The sequence below is a fragment of the Podarcis muralis genome, chromosome 11 (assembly GCF_964188315.1).
Source record: "Podarcis muralis chromosome 11, rPodMur119.hap1.1, whole genome shotgun sequence".
Taxonomy (NCBI): Eukaryota; Metazoa; Chordata; class Lepidosauria; order Squamata; family Lacertidae; genus Podarcis; species Podarcis muralis.
Window position 1 is genome coordinate 41,899,873 of NC_135665.1, and position 22,064 is coordinate 41,921,936.

Consider the following 22,064-nt stretch of genomic DNA (forward strand, 5'->3'; position numbering starts at 1 on the left):
GCATGACTAAGCCACTTCTGGTAAACCAGAGCAGCGCACAGAAACGCTGTTTACCTTCCCGCCAGAGCGGTATCTATTTATCTACTTGCACTTTGTGCTTCCGAACTGCTAGGTTGGCAGGAGTAGGGACCGGGCAACGGAAGCTCACCCTGTTGCGGGGATTCGAAACTGCCGACCTTCTGATCGGCAAGCCCTAGGCTCTGTGGTTTAACCCACAGTGCCACACTCAGAGTATAAATAAATAGAGTTAAGTCCTAAATTTCCATAGGTCTGTTCTCAGTATGACTTACAGCACAGTCCTAATAATGGGTGGCATTTCATCCTAGTCCTACGTAGAGTAGACCCATTCAGGTTAATGGTCATGACTAATAGACTCATTCATTTCAGTGTCTCTCCTGCTCCTGCCAACCTAGCAGTTCGAAAGCACATCAACATGCAAGTAGATAAATAGGTACCGCTCTGGCGGGAAGGTAAACGGTGTTTCCGTGCGCTGCTCTGGTTCGCCAGAAGCGGCTTAGTCATGCTGGCCACATGACCCGGAAGCTGTACGCCGGCTCCCTCGGCCAATAAAGCGAGATGAGCGCTGCAACCCCAGAGTCGGCCACGACTGGACCTAATGGTCAGGGGTCCCTTTACCTTTACCTTTTACTTTGAGCAGAACATAGTTGAATACACTCCATGTTTGTTACTATGGCTTTTTGTGTGTGCATAAACCACAAAATATTGTTAACCACCCCACGATCCATGAATGAAGGGTGGTATAGAAATTTAATAAATAAATAAATTAAAATGAACAAGCAAACATATGTCTATTAAGACGTAAGCGTTGTTCAATTCAGCAGGGTTTACTCCTAGGGTAGTGTGGTTAAGTTTCCAGCCTTAGCTGGATATCACCGAGTAATACCTTCTTGGGAGCAATTCCAGTGTTTGAACTTTTGTAGGGGAAATACATTCGCATTTCACATTTTCTAATCCTTCTGGACTTTGGGTTGTCTACTTTGGACTGTATGAAATGTGTGTGTGTGTGTGTGTGTGTGTGTGTGTGTGTGTGTGTGAAATGTATAAATTCCCCCAAACCCCTTTATGGAACTTCCCTTTTGTTTCTATCTTTAGGATGAAACTTAATTGCCACTGCAATTGTTTCTCTCTCTCTCTGTTGTTTTATTGTATTTAAACAGTAACATAGAGGAACCACATTTCTACTGCAAATGTATCCAGTGACTGAGATTCTGAGTGTTTCTGGTAAAGCGGGAAGCTGGCATTTTATATTAATGGCCCAGTATCCAGCCATCTATCAGTAAGTAGTTGTTTATTGTCTGTTGGGGAAGGAATAATTTAATGAAAATCATATCTGTGTGATTAGAGTACCCAGCCTGAATGGCAGATTATGATCTTGAGACAGTCACAAGCATGTGGTCATCTGTTTCATTTGTTTATTCCTTCGGCTTTCCCTCAGAGGCATCCAATCATTTTCTATACATTTATAAACCCTCACAGAACATTTATAACCTTCCCCTCCTCTTCTCAATGCATTTTTTTTTAAAAAAGAAATCTTGAGCACAGAATAGTTCCAGACAAAAGGCTGTCAGAGTTTCATAACTATTTTAGCTTTCATTCTTATGATAAAGAGTGAGAAGTGGCATCAAATTAATCCATTCTCGAGAACACCTTAAAATTATAATGAGGACAAAGTGGAACAAAATGTATTCATTCTCACGGCTCCTCTCCTGATTTCACCAGAATAGCAAATGGCAAAATATATTAATTCTTATAATAAAAATGTAATGAGGACAGGAGATGGTGCAAAATGAATTAATTGTAGCGGCAGACTCAGCAAATGAATGTGGAATTTTCCCACTCATTGCACATGGGCCCCAGTATAATTCCTGGATGGCCAATGGGCGCCATGTCATCCTAAATGGGATGCAGTATTGACGTTTGCATGCCAGGGACCAGTTTACTTTGAAGATCGCCTTTCTGGCACAGCTACAAGTGCCACAACACACTTGTTACACATTTGTAAGGAATCAATCTTATACTGAGGCAGCACACAGACTTTGGAACTCCCTGCCTATTGACATCAGGCAGGAGCCTTAACTGTACTCTTTTCGGTGCCTGCTAAAACCATTTTGTCAAAAAAAAAACACCCAAGCCTACCCAAGAATACAGGATGTTGGCATGTGTTTTAATTAGTTTTTCATCATTGATTTTGATTAATTTTTTAAAAAGTTTTAAATACAGTGGTACCTCGGGTTACATACGCTTCAGGTTACATACGCTTCAGGTTACAGACTCCGCTAACCCAGAAATAGTACCTCGGGTTAAGAACTTTGCTTCAGGATGAGAACAGAAATCGTGCTCCGACGGCACGGCAGCAGCAGGAGGCCCCATTAGCTAAAGTGGTGCTTCAGGTTAAGAACAGTTTCAGGTTAAGTATGGACCTCCGAAACGAATTAAGTACTTAACCCAAGGTACCACTGTAGCTATTTTTCCAGACCACTTTATTGTATTATTCTTTTTATGAATCACTTTGTGGTATTTCCCTTCTAAGGTTCCAGAGCAGGTTACAGCATTAAAGCACAATATTAGAAGCAGTTTAAAACAGCTTGCAATCACAAAACACACACACACACACACACACACACACACACACACTCCTCATGTCAAAAGCCAAGGCAAAGAGGTATGCATTCAGCATTACACTAGAAGCTCTATAATGAAGGTGCTGGGTGCACCTCTGCAGAGATAGAGTTCCACAGCTTAGGGGCCACCACAGAGAAGGCTTGTCTTTTGAGCGTGAGCCAGCTGATTCGCGTGAGAGCCAGCAAGAACAAAAAATGAACGTCTTTTGGTTAGGCGCTCTGGCGTGAGCCAGCAAATTCCCACCAGGGAGACAGACAAAAATAATCAGGACATTCTAGGATCCAGTCGGAAGCCAGGTTGGCTTCCAAGACGTTCTGCTCAAATCAGGACAGTTGAGGGGTACACTTTTGACCTCCTGAACCTTTAGAATTAGCAAAACGTATTCTGTTTTCTCTTAAATGTGGCCATGCTCGCATGTAATATCTAAAGGGGAGTGGGAAACTTCATTTTGCTAATTTTAGATGTCCAGAAGATAAGAAATGCTTGTCCTTTTAAATAAACAATGCAATTTGTGTTTGCTTGTTGTTTTTTAAAGGAAGTTATAATTATAGCTGACATTTCAGAGCTCAGTGATGAAGGTGTAGATTTCGCAGAAAAGCTATTTGACTTGTGACATTAAGTTGGTGGAAGGCTGGAAGGGGGGAGAGGCGTTGCTTGAAAGCCAGTTTTGTGGGTGAATTTGGGGATAAACCAAACACCATCTTTTATGCTTGGCAATTTAAAAAGGGCCAACATCCTTTGGCAGTCAGATTTCTCAAAATGACAACCCAGGTTTCCAACCTCTCTATACAGTTTTCACTCTGCTAATGTCACTTTAGCGCTTTTCACTATGATTACCACATCCACTGGAGGGGGGGGCATTATGTGCCTCAGAAATGCCAATTGTAATTACTCACATATTGAAATACATTTTATAGCTCATTTGTGGTGACAAGAGTTTCTTACCCTGTGAACTTTCAGGCGGTTAGCGAGAACAAATGGAGGCAGCCCAGACTTCCTTTTTAGTCTTCCAGAGGTGTTCACATGAATGAGCCACTAGGCAGCATTGTTCCAAAGTGGCCATTATCAGCAACAGTGCCAGGTTATGGAGACAGTGGACATAATCCACCTGAGTTGTTCCACGGACACGTCTTTGTTAGCATTTCATTCCTCCGTTGCTGGATGTATGATTGTTACATCACATGTCTGTGTTTACTTTCTAGAAGAGAAGAAGAGAAGAGGAGTTTGGATTTGATATCCCGCTTTATCACTACCCGAAGGAGTCTCAAAGCAGCTAACAATCTCCTTTCCCTTCCTCCCCTACAACAAACACTCTGTGAGGTGAGTGGGGCTGAGAGACTTCAAGAAGTGTGACTAGCCCAAGGTCACCCAGCAGCTGCATGTGGAGGAGCGGGGAATCGAACCCGGTTCACCAGATTACGAGTCTACCGCTCTTAACCAGTACACCACACTGGCTTTCTAGGCTTGGAAAGTGTGAGAACGGAAGCTAGTCTTCTCTCTTCCGCTCTATTGTACTGTTGTACTTTCTCTCTCTATCTCTCTTGGAGAAGAAGGAGGAGAGACGCCATGATTGCTTTGTGCTGTATATATTGCTTAATAAATACTTAGAATGCACACACCAGCGCCCCACTTATTTTCTGCTAAACTCTGCTGAGTGAGCGTGCACATAGTCTTCTGATATGTGTCGCCGGAAGTGTGCTGGGACCAAAGATTTATGGACGTCCCAAGCTGCACTTCATAAGGAAGATGCCTGGAGAGGTTTGTCTCATTCTGGGGGCTGCGTGTGCCCCCCAGGCGTGTTTCCAATGGGAAATGCAACTGATGCCAAAGCAGATTCAGGATTAGATAGTTCACTGGGGGGGGGGGGGCAAATGCACATACAGCACCTTTGGAAGCAATAGGATCTCTCCATTCTCATCTGAATGTTTCAATGGATTGTGTCCATGAACAGAAATAAACTGTCAAGCATGTGCTGTTTTCTCTACAGTGGACACGACTCTCTTCTCTCTTTTTGTGGCTTTGGCAGTGGCAGCAGAACTGAATTTGGTGGCAGGCTGCTGCCATTCCCCCACCCCATTCCCACGAGGGAAGTTCTGGGGCATATTTGGCCATTGGGAGGGCAGTGGTGGTCGCCCCAAAGAATGACAACTGACAGAAGCTCCTGCCAAATTCAGCACTGCCATTGTTGCAGTAAGACCAAAAAGCAGAGTTCAGGAATATGGTTCTCCAGATGTTGCTGAACTGCAACTCTCATCATCTCTGGTCGTTGGTCTTGTTTCTGGAGCTGATGGAAGTTGTCGTTCAGCAACATCTGGAGGGTCAGAGGTACTTCACATTTGTCCAGAATTCACACTATTTAAGGCTGGGTCTGAGGAAATGGAGGCCTCTCCACCTGGTCCTTGGGACTCTCCTCACACCACCAACCCTTGCCAGCCAAGCCCCATCTTCTCATGCCATGCCTCTCAGTGGCCTGCTCTGCATCTTCCTCAAGTTTTTGCCTGACTGGGAGGTATTGAACTCTTACCGTGGCTTTTGCTTGCCTGGATGGAGGACAGAGAAGGTTGTGTGAGAGTGTGCGTAGAAATTAGCCTACGGGACTAAGGTTCGTTGCTCTGCCCTCGTTTGCCTCAGGCCCCACCTGCCACTGGCATGTGCCCCCAGAAGCTTGCTTAGACTTGAATGCTGCCCTCAGGCTGAAATGGCTCCCTGCTCCCAATTGAATGGCAAAGATGGGGATTCTGTGTTGGGCTTCAAAAACCATCATCCCTGACCATTGGACATGTTGGCTAGGAGCAAGAGGAGTCCATCACCATTCAAAGGGCCACAGGTTCCCCACTGTGAAATGAGAAGCACGGCAAATGTTTGTACCCATTCATCAGCTCTGCATTCATTTCAGAATGAATGAACTAATGAAAAAACAAACAAACTGGCTCTGTTCTGTTCCATTTTAAATTTGTTTCAGACTGAACGCATGTCTCCATCTTCTTCTTTTTGTAGTATTTCTGGGTAGGTGCAGGAAGATGAAGATAGCACACTGACCATGAGAAGTAGCCAGGACATGAGAGAGCGAAAGAGGTGCTGAACTCCATTAAATTCTCTGAAACATGTCACAGAAACTCAAGATGGCAGAATAAGATCTCTCTCTCTCTTGTCTCTCTGATCATGGCATTGTTTGGCTTTACCTGCTTCTGCCTGCACTTGTTTGGCAATACTCCAGTTGCAATCAGCTTGTAATCACCCAGGGTACTCTAAGTACAGTGGCAGCATAGTTAGGAGGGAATTAATTTTCCCTCCTTGACAGTTGTTAGTGTAATTCATTCCCTTGTTTTTAATTGCTGCATCAAACTGCTTTGTGGAATATTTCATGTCACATCCCAAGAGAAATCCAAAGAATGTACCTTGCCTTGAGTAATTTGTAGATTTTCTCTATGTACAAACACATACGCACATGGCCGTGTGTCCAGATAAAAGGTTAACCTGATTAACTAAATAGATTGTGATGCACCCTTCGAAGGTAAGGCTTGAGGGACAGATGCAGGGGGTGACATGAGCAAATGTAACTCCATCAAGTTTAAGAGAGTCAAACCATCTGACATTACATCCCTATTTGGCCTTATGTACAAACAGATTGATATCAATTTACGCTGATATAATTGTAAGCCTGTTCACCACAATCTGGTGGAGTCCCTACTGAATAAGGTAAATAATAAATGGCATCCCCAGCTTCAGGTCCAACAGTGCTGACTTTATACAAATTAATTAAGTCATTAAAATTAAAAGGAAAAAAATGCAACTGCTTAATTAAACCTTTGGCATTTAAGCAGTTACCAGAAAACAACCCCCAGAATTCTTTTAATTGCTTTCCTTACATTCTTCTAAGCATTATCTTCTCGATCTCTTGTGCATTTCCCAGATTTGTTCCCTGACATCTCCCGCCTACAAATATTGTGAAGCTTATCACACAGCCCAGTTGTGGGCATGCTTCCTCAGAATCCCACTGAGGCCAAAAGGAGTTACTCCCCAGGATTGCACCCTCAAAAACAGACCTTAACTTCACCCTTTGAAATGTGACTGCTGCACTGTGTGAGAAAGACATTTCTGGGCAATTGCTTTTCCCATGCAACAAATGTGCTTTGGTCATATTGGACAGTGTTTGTGACATCATCTGGGGTTAAGCAATGTAACTGTGACTTCCCAACACTTCATACATGGAAACATTCAGGGATTACAGAGAGAGAGAGTTAAAAGTATACTAGGAGGTAAGAATTTCAGCACCTTTCAACTAGTTTCTTGCTGCAGCGCAGGCAGGGTAGCGCAGCACACAACCTTGGGCAGACAATATTTATTAATCTCTTCATACTGAACACTTTATCCCACTTTTCCATCATGCGTAGTCAACTACAATATAGGAGTTCAAAGCAAATCATGATAAAACCGTAATAAAAAGAAGCTACTTACAAAGCAGAACAACGCCAGAAATGGCATTTTAAAAATGCTGCAGTAGCAGAATTAGCAAAAAGTCACACTTCAATTCCAGCACAAGCCCAGAAAAATAATTTGACCTTCCATTTGAGCCTAAATGATGAACATGTGGGTGCCAAGCAGACATTTGTGAGGAGTAGGATGGCCGGGGGTGGGGGGAAGGGACAGGGCTTTTGCAGCTCAAATAGTTGCACAGAAGATGGGATGCCAACAGGTGTCACTGAACTCCCTCTTCTATACAATTACTAAAAGTGCAAAAGTCCTGTCCTTTATTTCACCTGGCCACCCTAGTGGGGAGGTAGGGTGTCCCAAAGATATGATGCTATCACAGAAAAGGCTCTGCCCCTGGTTGCCACCTTCCTAGCCTATGAAAGCTGAGACATCTAGACAGGGCCTTGGATGATGATGCAGACAGTGTGATGAGGCAGAGGCACTCATCTGACATCCTGGCAGGTGAGTTGCAGCTGCAGGTAGAGGTGTCAATGAGTTCAGTGTGGTACAAACACATTAGCAGAGCTAATTCACTGCTCTTGCCAGTGTTGTTTGCACCATGCTGACCTTACTCTTGCCTCACCCCTTTCCCTCTCAGTAAGCAGCAACAAATCACCTGCTGGGAGGTCAGGTAAGCAACTGTGCCCCAGCATGCTATCCTCTACTGGATGGGAATGGGCAGGTTAGTACAGGAGACATCATATTTAGCGTAATTATATCACTGTCTGCTTGGAAATATAATTGTTTCTGAGCTCAGTTGTTCTGGCTCTGCACCAAAATTGCTCTTGCAATTTTGGGTGGGACTTCCAAGATAACTTTAAAGTTGGAGATAAATAGTGGGTTGGGTGTGAGACGCAAAATGCCCTTGCTGCTCTGGAAGATTTACAGCATTATTTTCCTAATTGAGCATTTTATAATAGACAACAAGTTGTTTTCATTCAAAGCAGTGCATTAAGCATAACCCCATGTGTCCCCATCAACATGCCAAATGGCATCTCTACTTTTTGGAGGGAAGAGCAAGTCAGTAAATAACAATCTGGTAAAAGAAAACACACCCGAGGATTTGTGTGTGTGTGTGTAAAACTTCCACTGATGTTTATTTCTGAAGCCTCAAAATTTAATTCATCTGCTGAATAAATACCCTTCGGATATTTTATCTAGTTGATATTCACGTCAGAGAGCAATCCATTTCCCTCTGTTCTTTTCTGCAGCATCAGAAACATAACTAGTGGCCATTCTTTCACATTCTGATGGCTTAAGATTTCTTTGTGGGATGACAAGAGGATGAAGACCCAGTGAGACAAGTTCACATCATGTTAGAGTGACTGTAAGGCGTTATGCTTTGCTATCCGCTTCAGTATTGTCATAGGCTAAGCTAAAGACCCAAAGTAATTCTGAAGAGTGGGACTTGGGTGGACATGTGTCCTCTATTTGAAAGGCTGTCAGAGGACAGTTTCCTCTTTGAAGAACAGAAGAAGAGCCTGCTGCCTCAGACCAGTGGCCCTTCTAGTCCAGCATCTTCTTCTCACGGTGACCAGCCAGGCACCTATGGGCAGGGGCGAACAAAGGCTAACCGACACCTGTGGCGGGGCAAACTGCCAGCTGCGCATGTGTTGCGCCGCTACGTATGACGCATGTGTGGCATTGCTACATAGGGCGCATGTGCAGCGTCGCTGCGTACAGCGCATGTGTGCAACACTGCGCATGTGTTGCACATAGTGGTTTGCCGCCAGCGCTGCCCGAGCACTATACAGACGGTGGCGGGATCCTCTGCTCACGGCAGCGGTGGCGGCAGAGGGATCCTTCACTTGCGGCTGTAGTGGCGATGGAGGGATCCCACTGCCGTCTGTACAGCATTCAAGCAGCACCAGTGGCAAAGCGCTATGTACAGTGCAAGTGTGGTGTCACTACGTACAGTGCATGCATTGTATGTAGCAGTTTGCCACCAGTGCCGCTCGAACACGGACAGTGGCGGGATCCTCTGCTCACGGCTGCAGCCAGAAACAGAGGATCCTCCACATGTAGTTGCGGCAGCGCGATGGCTGCTCACGCCACCGCACCTGGGGTTGTTGGGGCAAGCACCCCATGGGTTGCCTTCTTGTTACCCCCCCCCCAGCAGGTGGGCTTCCCATAGTGCAACGTCACTCTCCCTTCCTGCAGTTTCCAGCCACAGCTATTCAGAAGCATCACTGCCTCTGACAAGGGAGGTAGGAAACAGCCATTAGGATTGGTAGCCATTGATAACTTGATCCTCTGTGAATTCGCCTAATCCTCTTTTAGAGCCACCCAAGTTGCTGGCCGCTGCCTCCCACAGTTTGACTGCCCTGAATCAATCCTGGCTTCAAATGACGAGAAAGGAGATTCTGACTAAACATTGGGAATAACTTTCTGATGGTAAGAGCTGTTCATCAGTGGGACAGTCTCCCTTGGGAAGTTGTGGACTCTCTTTCCTTGGAGGTTTTTAAGCAGAGGTTGGGTGGCCATCTGTCATGGATGCTTTATGAGATTCCTGCATTGCAGGGGGTTGGAATAGATGATCCATGGGGTCCCTTCCAACTCTGCAATTCCATGGTTCTATGAATCTTCCAACATTCAGTTGCATTGGATCCCCATGAGTCCTAGTGTGTCATGAGAGAGGGAGAAAAACTTTTCTCTAACGACTGTGTCCATACCATGCATTATTGTACACACTTCTAATCATGTCTTCTCTTGCTTGCCTTGTCTCTAAATTTAAAACCCCCAAATGCTTCCTTGTAGGTTTCTACACATGCTCACAGACCTCTCTCTATCCTCTTTGCAGGCAAGCAAGAGGCACTATCGGAATTCCAGGACACTTTCCAGTCAGGTAGAAACATTCAAGGAGGTTGTGAAACAGGGTCAGTAAGGGGTGTGGCCTGGGAAGGGGGCATGGCCTGGGGTGAGTCCCAGGAGCCAGCAGAGAGACATTTGACCTGTGAGCCCTACCCCTGTTTTAAGCTGTATATGTCTTCTTTCCATCAAGAACTGGCTTCCTTCAGTGGCCCACATTCTGTGGGGGGCAGGGAATAGGACTTAAGCACAGAGAGAGATTTCCATGGCTTGTATGACCTTGGTAATTTGGTCCTCTGAGAGGAACAGATATTAGCTGCATGTTCCTTGCATGACCTCCACTGGGTCAGAATACAATGAGTCTGGATATGGGCAGAGAATGACCAACAGACATTAGATACATTTAACTGAGGGGAGCTAGGACTTCCCCTGTGGGTTTCTATTTATGAGGATGGAACAAAAGCGCTGCTCTTATTCCCGAAAATGCCAACAACCTGCTCAATACATTTCTGTAACATGCCGAATAATGCAAAATCATACTGACAGACTATGGAATATCCTGATTTTGACATCTGACCTAAATTAAGCCCTAGACATCCCTGTAAGACAAGGCAGAAATCAAAAGGCAGTTTTTAATTCGCTGGAAAATGATAGTAAACATCGACTTAACCTGTTCGGCAACAATCATCCCAGTAGCATTATTATTAGCCTACTCTTTATACCTGAATGCAAAAAATATTTATTTCCAGCCTGGATTTCAGAAGTAAGGCTCATGATGCTTACTGCTTAGTTATACCCACTTATCTGGCAGAAAGTCGTGATGAAGTCCATGGGGCTTGCTTCTGAAAACATATTTAATGGATTGTGCTGCAGGTTCCAAGTAAATGTGCATGTAGCGACAGCCTTAGACAAAATAGGACTGATCCTGAGGAAACAATGTTTAGGATCGGAGGATTAAGAAGGTGAATGGGGTGATTTCAGGATTTTAAAAAATACATTGCTGAAGAATTATTGAATGACCGCTCCCCACTTCAAATGGGGGGTGCTTTTTGCGTGGTCGTGCACAGCCCCCTGGCCCTACATGATCCCCGGCTAGTCAGGCTGGCTTTGCCTCTCCAAGCTGGATACCTGGAGGTTTCCGCCTAACCTCAGACAGTTAACCAATCCCAGCTGGGGAGGTGTTGCCAGGGGAGTTGACCAGGTAGGGTTAGGACCGCCCTGCACACACACTAGAGGGTGGAACTTACCTGAGAGTCCTCCAGTTCTCCAGAGCTTCTCCCACCCTGCCCTCCCTCAGTTTATTCCTTCCCTTTGCAGGTTAACCTCTTTTTTACAGGTATGTGGGCACTGCTATGGTCATTGATGGTTACTGTTGAAGGACCGGGAAGGAATTTCCCTGCATTGCAGGTTTTGCCTTCCCCGTAGCAAAACATCACAACTTTGGCAGTTTCAGGCCTTGGGCGGAATCCTTTAGTCTATCTTCCCTAAATGGGAGGGGGGGTAAAGCGGTGACCCATGCCCCCCTGCAACGGCAATCCCAGGGTTCCCTGTTAAAGGGGTTGTTTGGAGGGGAGTCACTGGCCATACGCCGTTAGGTTTTCAGTGCTCTTCCCTGCATTGCAGAAAAATGGGGGGCAGGCTCTCTGCTTAAACATACGTTTTCCAGAGCCAACCCAATCCCCACACAGTTTGGATAACCCTGATGTTCCCCAGATCCCCAGCTGGGGACTGGGAGGGATAAATGCCCAATGCCTGAGCCAAGGTCTCCCTACATCTGAAAGTTTAATAAAGTTGTGGCCAATTTTAATCCCATAACACGTTGTCATGAGTCATTATTCCTGCCGGGGGTCTCCTGGGGTCTCCGCCTGGCCACGCAATGTGATTTACATGAGACTTGTTTTCAAAATGTGTATGTGTATTAGGGTCATCAACCAGTTCAAGATCTTTAGTAGCATCATCATCATCTGCCTTTCAATTGATTAATGAATTGCTTAGGGATTGAGAACATGGGCTTGGAAGAGCACATCTTCGTTTGAGACTCTGTCCTGCCATGCAATGGCCCAAAGCTTCCTGATGCAGCGCAAGTGGGAGGCATAGAGGCATCTCTGCAGGTGGCTGTAAGTTGCTCATGACTCTCTTCCATAAAGCACTGTGCTCATCAAATGAGCCTGGTAGACCTTCATCTTGGCATTGGACCACCACCCTCAATTCTATAGGTGGCATCCAACAAACTTGTTCTACCAGTGGAAGGATTTGCACTTGACTTGCCCTGTGGAACTTCCACTTCTCCTCCCCCTGCACCACCCCAAAGCTGCTCTGGAGGGTTGGGGGGGGGGCAGAAGAGATTTGGAGGTTGCGTGGGAGGAAGGGGAAAGTTCCTACCTAGAGATGCCAGGGGTTGGACATGAGACCTTCTGCATGCAAAGCACATGCTCTGCCATTGAACTATGACTCCCGCTTGAAATGGAAAACAGTGTATGCTAGGGGAATACAGGGGTAGCCTTCAATATTCCCATCCCCCTGGAATGCAACATGACAAAGCAAGGAATGCATTATAGTGATACCTCGCGTTAAGTACTTAATTCGTTCCGGAGGTCCGTACTTAACCTGAAACTGTTCTTAACCTGAAGCACCACTTTAGCTAATGGGGCCTCCTGCTGCTGCCACACCGCCGGAGCCCGATTTCTGTTCGTATCCTGAAGCAAAGTTCTTATCCTGAAGCACTATTTCTAGGTTAACGGAGTGTGTAACCTGAAGCGTATGTAACCTGAAGTGTATGTAACCCGAGGTATGACTGTATACCTGGCTAGTGTACTGACAGATTCTCACTTCTGTTTGGGAAACACCATCTATTCACTGAGAGATACCCCTCCCCGCTCCCAGTCTCAAGAGCAAAAAAATGTCCATTGCTTTGTATTCTCCTTGTCCCAAAGCCCCAATATATCGCCACGAAGTACTCCTCAGCATTTCAAATTATAAAATCAATCTCTATTTAGGTAAGAGGGGGGAGATATTTCTTAATTTTATTTTTTTTAATAATGTGTTTTTGTGAGTTGTGTTCCTGCTCTCGGTGTTGTATTATTTATTTATCAGGCCTATGGGGTGCCCTGCCACATGGTAATAAGAGAATCTGCAGAAACAAGAGACATAAGCAAAACCACAGTTAGCAATATTGCAACACTGTAGGACCTATTTGAAAATTAACAGAAGGGAACAAAACTGCAAGGCAATGACAATGCACTGAAGCTTCCCCCCTCCCCAGCCTGCCCACTGCAGAACATTTGCTGCAGAAAGGAGATTAAAATGAAATAGGATAGTTATTCATCGATTAAAAGTGAGTCAGTAAGAGAACGAACGGAGAGAACCAGTGCGGTATAATGGTCAGAGCGCTGGACTGGGACTTGGTGTCTGGCCCAAGGTGAGCTTCATGGCATGAGTGGGGATTTGAACTTGGTTCTCTCATTTCTCATTCTAACCTACCTCACAGGGTGGTTGTGAGGATAAAATGAGGAGGAGGAGAATCGCGTACACCACCTTGAGTTCCTTGGAGGAAAGGTGGGATATAAATGTAACAGCAACTACATAGACATCCTTTCCAATAACCTTCTCACAATCCACACACACACACACACACACACACACACACACACACACACACGTATTCACATACACAGAGGTCCCTTTAAAATGGGGCCAAATCAAAACAATACCCATCTCTGGATCTATCCCAAGCACGTGGTGAGCAATGAGTGTGGACCTCCCTTCCCTATAACCCAGCATGCCCTGTAGTCCTATTCCCAGTGTTGCAAAAGATCCACGTGGGGGCATGGCTTTGTCTGAAATATCAGCCAGGCAAAAGGGACCTGTGTGTGTTGGCTTTTGTGCCTGTAGGGCCTATTTGAATGTTACACCCTTGTACAGACACCTGGAGACACTGGAAGCAGGGCAGGTACATTGGGTGAACGGAGTGTGTGTGTGTGTGTGCGTGTGTGTGTGTGTGTGTGTGTGTGTGTGCGTGCGCGCACTCCTCCTTCCTGGCATATTCTGAGACAGATTGGCCAAGCCAGCCTTGTTTGATTGTCTTCTGATGAGACACACTCAGTAGCATCATACGAAAAGCTTTGGCCCTTTACAAATTTGTGCACCTTTGAGGTGTGCTTTTCTCCATTTCTGTGCTAGTGTTCACAAGCAGGATACAACTTCTAGTCTTTTGGTGGTTGCATGTTTTGTTTAGGTTTTTTAAAATACCCATTATGCTTCTTGAGTAAAGTGTTAAATGATGTGATAATTAGGGAGGCCACATGTTCTTCTTTATAAAGGACTGGCCTCTCCTCAATGGAGTCCTCTATCTCAAGGGCTGTCTGGTCAAAGACCAATTTAAAGATAAAGAACCACAAGAAGGGAGAGCAGGAAGGGCCCAGAAGTTGCCCATTAACAATTTGCACCTGGACACATTGCACTTCTGTTGAAATGAGGCTATTTCTCAAATTTCACCTATACACATCGTGTCCTCTCTGTTTTCTTCACGATGCCTAAGTAGCCACCCGCGTGATAGCCCTGATTTCACTCAGCAATTCTTTAACAATTATTATCATTATTTTACCCAGGCTTCTGTGAATAGCGTCACTGATTTATTCTGTGAATAGCGTCACTGCTTTCACTCTCTTGCTTGACTAACGCATGCAGCAGTTGCAAGGAAATGATTTATTTGGCCGTCTGTTTTGAAGAAGTCAATTTTGGGAGGGGCAAGGGGTTTCTCCACACACCCCACCCTCCTCAAAACAAATTCTCACGGTGAACTGAAGTCTCTAGAAGTGTGGACAATCAAACACTCAGAAATGTGAATGGAGTCCTTGTGGCTTTCTCCTTGGTCTGATGTAGCTCTATCAGGGCTAGACAAAATAGTAAGCTGTAACATATGCCTTCAGATTTTGCAGTGGGGAGAGCAGTTGTATTTTCCCATTATTAGAGCACGACCAAGGTCCTAATCTTGTTCTTTCATCTCTCTCCTCTTCTCTTTCACACACACTCCCATGCACCAGCCCCCATTTTCTCTCTTGTACATCTGATGCATGGCATTCATTGTCTACGCTGTTGATCTTCTCTGTGGCTTTGTGGTCGACATTCTACCTGCAGCACACTGTGATTCCCATACCCATGTATCCATGTGAAGTGTTAGTAGTTTGGCTAAGGCCACTTTCACACCATACATTCAAAGCACTATGATACCACTTTAAACAGTCACGGCATCATAGCCCCCCCCCCCAAGAATTATGGGAGCTGTAGCTTCTAAGGGGTGCTGAGAGTTGTTGGAAGACCCTGTTCTCTTCACTGAGCTCTAGATCTCAGAGTGGTTTAACAACCAATCCCTCTTCACAGGGAACTATGGATGGAGAACAAGAGGCCACAGGGAACCATGTTTGGAAGAATTGTGTGTGAGAGTTTTGGCTGGTGCTGAAAGCTGGAGACACAGAGGCATATCTTGCTCTGTGCTGAACCCAAAGGGGTGGTTTATGGAAGTTTCAGTGTTACAGAGTTAATGCTGTGAGCCTTGCCCCCACCTGAGGCTATATGTGTGTAAATGTCAGGCTTCAGGGAACAGGCTTCCTCCCCCCTTTGGCAGTAGATAAGCAGACTCTTGAGAGTCCCATGGACTGCAAGAAGATCAAACCTATCCATTCTGAAGGAAATCAGCCCTGAGTGCTCACTGGAAGGACAGATCGTGAAGCTGAGGCTCCAATACTTTGGCCACCTCATGAGAAGAGAAGACTCCCTGGAAAAGTCCCTGATGTTGGGAAAGATGGAGGGCACAAGGAGAAGGGAACTACAGAGGACGAGATGGTTGGATAGTGTTCTCGAAGCTACAAACATGAGTCTGACCAAGCTGCGGAAGGCGGTGGAGGACAGGGTGCCTGGCGTGTTCTGGTCCATGGGGTCACGAAGAGTCGGACACGACTAAACGACTAAACAACAACAACAACAACAAGCAGAACAAAGGGAAAGGAGTCTTCCTTACCAGTTAGAAACTTTAATGATCACAGTGAGAGAACAAAGAATCCATTTCCTAGGAATGAAGGTGCTCCCAATTAAGGGTTCCACCCACTTCCTCCCTAGTCACCCACGTCTTGCAACCTGATCTCGTAACCACTGTGCTTTCTGTGCTGCCTCCTTATCTGCTCTTCTTGACCTTGGGCTGAGCGGATGACAGATTCCAGAGAAAGTGAGTCTGTTAACTCTCCCTCTCCCAGTGCTTCTCCTCCTAGCTGTTCCCCATCCAGTACTTCCCAGTTTCTGCTTTCTGAACTATGTCCCTCTGCAAACCACTGTTCCAAATCTATACTGCCCTCCTGCTCCTGGGAAGATTCAGGATCCTGATCAGGAGCAGGAGGAGGCTGAGGCTCCCACCATTCCTCCTCAGTGCAGCCCTCCTCAGCACGGTCCCTGACAGTATATATGTATAAATGAAGCCATATATCCTAAAGACAGTGTCTGTTTACCATCATTCCATGGAAACTGAACTCTGGCTAAGCTCTGGAAACACTGGGTTCTCTTGCCGCTTGGAGATGGGGGCATGTGTATATTAGGCAGAATTAGCTGATAAACTTTCATGAGGACTTTTAAAAACCACAAATCAGTGTGGAAATGTGGAGAATGGAATTTAAGATGAGAAGAATGAGAAATGGACAGAAACCAACACTGCTGGATTTTCCCATCTCTAGCTTTTGCATGGTCCCAGATTCAGTCTCTGGCATTTCCAAGCAGGACTGGGAGAGAAGCTTGTGTGAACAATTCTGAGGACAATTCTGAGCTAGATGGAGTCGGTGGAAGGCAGCTTGCCATGTACCATTGGGACGGTTGCTGTGCTTTAGCAATAACACATGGAAGGTGCTCATCATCTACAAGTTTAGCCTTACAGAGCTTGTGACGGCAATTCTGGGGCTTACATCTGCGTAGAAATGTATAGGGTTGAGCTGTAAGCCTCTCTTCTCACCCATGGACTGGATATTATCATAGTTAGCCTGCCTACGAAAGGTTGTACTGTGAATTAATCAGTGCTTCTAAAGGGCTTTGAGATGAAAATGCCATCCAAGATGTAAGTGTTGGCACTACCATCTTCCACAGGTAGCAGGTCTGGGAACACAGCCAACATGTAGCTGGAGTATGAAATATTTCTGCAACGCTAAACCACTCAAGACAATATTCTTCTTTTCTGAAATGTGTTGTTGCCTGCCCCTGTGGCTTAATTTTATTTCCGTTGTTGGAGAACAACATAGCCACAGTCTCTAACTCAGCATTTTCTATTTGTTTTAAAGCACACACTGCCTGATAAACTGACCTTTGGTAGGAAGAATAAACTTGAAATCAGCACTCTTTTGATTTTGATTTTTTTGGCGGGGGCCTGGAAAATTACAGCTACAACTGGACTGCTTGTGAAGCAGTTTAAGAAGATGGCTTCACACACACACACACACACACACACACACACACACACACACTTATTCTCTCATATATTTGTAAGCACTTACAAATATGAATGGCAGAGAGGTGGCTTTGACAGAGCCACATTGGCCTTGTGTAGTTGTTCCTTGTGAACACTCACCCCTCTCAGGGCCAGCCCACTGCAATTTGCTCCCTGAGGCAGAGGAGCAAATGGAACTCCCTCTTCAAGTTTCATATATAGAGTATTGAATACCAGCCAAGTCTCCCTCCCACAAGATCCTCTCCCACACCTTGACAGCATAAATGCAATAAAGGTAAAGGTAAAGGTACCCCTGCCCATACGGGCCAGTCTTGACAGACTCTGGGGTTGTGCGCCCATCTCACTCAAGAGGCTGGGGGCCAGCGCTGTCCGGAGACACTTCCGGGTCACGTGGCCAGCGTGACAAAGCTGCATCTGGTGAGCCAGCGCAGCACACGGAACGCCGTTTACCTTCCCGCTGGTAAGTGGTCCCTATTTATCTACTTGCACCCGGGGGTGCTTTCGAACTGCTAGGTTGGCAGGCGCTGGGACCGAGCAGCGGGAGCGCACCCCGCCACGGGGATTCGAACCGCCGACCTTTCGATCGACAAGCCCTAGGCGCTGAGGCTTTTACCCACAGCGCCACCCGCGTCCCTATAAATGCAATAGTAATAATCAAAATAAATAAGAACTTGCTGCCTTTTCATGACACCAGAAAAAAATGTGGGGAGGCACAGAAGAAATGAAGTATATTTCTAGGTAGGTGAGTTATATCCCACCTGTTCAAGTATTTGAAAGAAAAATAACAGCATGTGTTAAGGACAGGAGTCCAGCAATTGGGGGGGGGGCAAGTGGGGAGGTGAGCTCCTTGTTTGAGTGGGTGCTTGCCCCCCCGCTGCACCACCCATGCATGGTATCTACACTGCAGGGCCAGACCTGCACACCCTCAGATGCCATGGGAGAAAGATGCTTTTAATCCCCATCTCTAGGCCGGTTCCATCCAGGCTAGTTGTGTAGCTGGGTTTATCCAGCTTCTTTCTGCTTCCATTCTGAGCCGTTTCCCCGTAACTTTCCTAACAAAGGCATGGCTGGAAAAGCTTTGCCGTTGACCATGAAGGGGCATTCTGGGTCATTACCAAGTCATTGCCTGACAAAAGATTTCACCATTTCAGCATTCATAAATTGCAAGATAAAGTTTTGCTGTCAAGTTCAGTTATGGAAACTTGGCGTTCTACCGTGGAGCCATGGCAGATCTATGGACTGAAACTGCTAATGGGAAATTATAACTGTATTTAAATGCCACTCAATCATAAGCAGAGAATTGCATTATGGCCAGACAAACATGGGGCAGAATGGATGCAATCTTCTAGTTCTATAACTCTTCAAATTATTTTTGCACCTTCTACTGTGCCGGTCTTTGTTGCAGAGAGAAGCTGAGTGATTAACTTATTTTAACGTCTAACCTCTCTCAGAACTGAACCAAGACAGCTCAAAATATAATTATATAATATACAATGCTGAGGGAGTCCTCTATTTTCAGGGTGATCTGAGCCATGAAGGCTGGTCCATGTTGGCTGAGGCTGATGGGAGAGTCCAACAAAATCTGGGTGGCCAGAGGTTTCCCCTTGTCTTAGGATCTCCCTCCTCACAGAAGTTGGGTTTGTAGGCATTAACAGAACCAGTGTGAAAGTCTGAGAGGTTGTGCTTACATCTGAAATGTGGGTCCATATCTCTCTAGCCTGTGCAGCATTTTTGTGGGAGGGGGAGAGAGAAGAGGTGTTTTGATTAATATCCCACATGTGAGGCATCTCTTAGTATAAAGATGCAACTATGCAAAATTTTGATGCCCATATGCACATCACTTACACCTGCACTATGCAGCAGGTAGCCAGCATGCACGATTTCCTTCATAACACACCGTGCTATATGTGCAATTTGTCAGGAATTGCTCCAGATCACATCTTGGGCTTGCATAGGAGTTGGCTTGCACTCAGTGGTTTGGCCTCTAATTAGTAATCTAGGTAAGATCTTGATATGTAGCAAGGGTGCACCTGGAGGCTGATGTCCTTCATTTGTCTGCTAATCATCACTCAGCGATTCAGGCAAGGTAAAGGCAATTCCCACATTATGTTACTTTTGGCTTCATTTCTTATATTAAACCCTTTGCTGCAAATTTCCAATCTCAGGTTAGTTTTCTTGTTTTTGCCTATGAACCAAAACGTTACATAATTAATTGCTAATTGTTTTCCTCCCCCCTTTTCCAATTTCTGACATCCTCTGTGCATTGCGAATTTTAACAGTTACGGTATTCAAAACAACAGAGAGAAAGAGAAAGGGGAGGGTGTATTTCTGGAGATAGCTATCAGGTTATTGTCCACATCACACCTTCAGAAGACCCACATTACAATAAGGTGATGATGGACCTTATTGCCTATTCAGGTAATGAATAGTGAATGTGCAGACAGCCCCATCAATCTGTTGCAATGCTCATCTGAGATGTGTGCTCACACATACAATCCTTTGTGGGCAGGCAGGGCCAATATGACTGAGACCCCTGATTTTTCCAGAGGTCCTGATTGTGTGTAGTCCTGCCACTGCACATAGGTTTGTACACATGAATGCACACCACATACACATGAGTCAATGCAGAGATGTCAGCAGTACACAACAACTGTACGTAAAACCATATATTTGGGTAACGGTTGTGGAAAGATGTTTCTTAAGTGCTTGCATAAGCCTGACAAAATAGAGAAATTTTCAGTAGGCGTTTAAAAGCTTAAACAGAACATGCCTGCTGAATTACTGTTTCTGAGAACATATCTGCTGATAAGTTTGTTTGCAGGGATTTTAGAAAATAATAAATCTCAACAAAGGTATAGTCTGGAATGCCCAAAGTAAGTCTACATACAAACAAATTCCATACATGCTTACTCAGAAGAAAATTCCAGTGAATTCAATAGATCTTATTCCTGAATAAGCGTGATCCTCCAGGGCTTAAAAGCTGCATATACTTTTTAGATATCACTCTTCTGTTGAAGGGTCAGCTGTGGATCAAAACAGGTTTAAATCTACCCTGGCACCCTTCTATTGAGTCCCAAATAAGTATGAATTTGATCACAGTCTTAAATGGTGGGGTGGAGAGGAAACTATACATTAGTAAAATGATCTGGAGAGAGGATTACCAGAAATCAACCAGGTTACAGTGCAAGTAGGATGGATCTTTTGAAGTCTCCAGTGATATGTTCATATGGCTTTCCATTGACTTTTGCATCAAAACATATAATATATCTGTTAGAACAATGATATCCAGCATTGAATAGTGATTAGCATCAGAAAGAGACCTGAGTTCAAATCCCCACCCAGCCATAAACTCTGTGGGGAACCTTGGGTAGTCACCATCTCTAAGCTTAAACTACCACATTTTTATTCGCTGTGTGGATAAAAACAAAGGGGGAACCTTTGTATACCACACAGAGCTTTTTGAAGGAAAGGTCGGATGAAAATATAACAAATAGCATCCTTGTGATAATTCAGGAATTAACGGCATGGCTCAACACAAGGCAGCTTTCTAGGGTCGCATTATTGTTTCACAAATAAAGACCTGGGAGTGCCTTATTTTCCAGTGTGAAAGGGAGAAAGCATTTGAAGACCCTGAAAATGAATTCACTTCCCTTTCATTCCATGTCAAAACCTTGACTGTCTGATCAGTCTTCCCTCTCAAACGTCTGTCCTTCCCTTTCTGCTCCACAGTTTTGAGATCCTATTTTAACTTGGATCATCTCTGCTGACCTCACTCAGTAGCCCATTCTCTGATCCTATTAAGGTCACTCTGCTGTCAAGCTGCCTATTCAATCTGAAGATAGGGATGCCTGACGTTCAGAAGTTTGGATGAGTCTTGAAGTCTGTCTGGATAATCTTATCTGGCATTCATCCCTTTGAAGTTTGGTTGTCCCTCCTTCCCTCCTAACAATTCAACCAGATTGTTCTACTTGTCCAACTGCATTTCCCCAAAACCTCTTTCCCTAGTTAAATTTCTCCATTGGTCAAGTATTCCACATAGGTTGATTCTTCTCCACTACTATCAGACCCATATCCAAAATCTTCATTAATCAGAGGCCCAAAACCGTCATTAATCATAGAGGCCAAAACCTTGATTAATTATAGAGTTGCTCTGGACATAGTTCATCACACCTGTAAGAAACATTTGAAAGTAAACACCCCATCCCAGTAAAGTAATCTTTATTAAGATGGAAGCATCTTTGGACATCACAACTCTGGTTAAAAAGTTCTTCCTCTTAGGAACAAAGGAAACTGCCTTGTTCCGAGTCAGACCATCGGTCTGATTCTTCCTTTGCAGCCATGGCTTGAACTTGATTGGAATAGCATGAATTGGATGAAGAGCACTAACATGATGTCTTCAGTGGCTTAACATCTGCTGTCAACTGCAGAGGAGCAGAGCCAGAAAACAAACAGGTAGAAACCCTAACTATGGCTGGTCCTTAGATGTCTGAAGCTTATCTGTACTTCTACTTTGCATATTGTCTCTCTGCTCCCTATAGGGGTTTTCTTTAACATGCATTCTGCTGAGTTAAATTTATGATGAAATTGTTGAGTTTGAGCTGTCTAGATCTCAGCACTGAATGTTGCTTAGACATGTTTCAGTTTGGGCTGGGGCTCATGA

The 22,064-nt window shown here is 45.0% G+C and overlaps 1 protein-coding gene across 2 annotated transcripts in view; it reads left to right on the top strand.

The window, feature by feature from the left end:
- SMIM15 (small integral membrane protein 15) overlaps positions 1 to 22,064 on the top strand; it is a 444,121-nt gene that overhangs the window by 116,443 nt on the left and 305,614 nt on the right. Inside the window, exon 1 of one of the 2 annotated variants that reach the window (XM_077936353.1) lies at positions 17,817 to 17,864. The exons of the other annotated variant lie outside the window; for it this stretch is intronic. The gene's annotated coding sequence lies outside the window, so the exon portion shown is untranslated. Of the gene's footprint in view, positions 1 to 17,816; positions 17,865 to 22,064 lie in introns of those variants that run through there. 2 annotated transcript variants of the gene reach the window in all.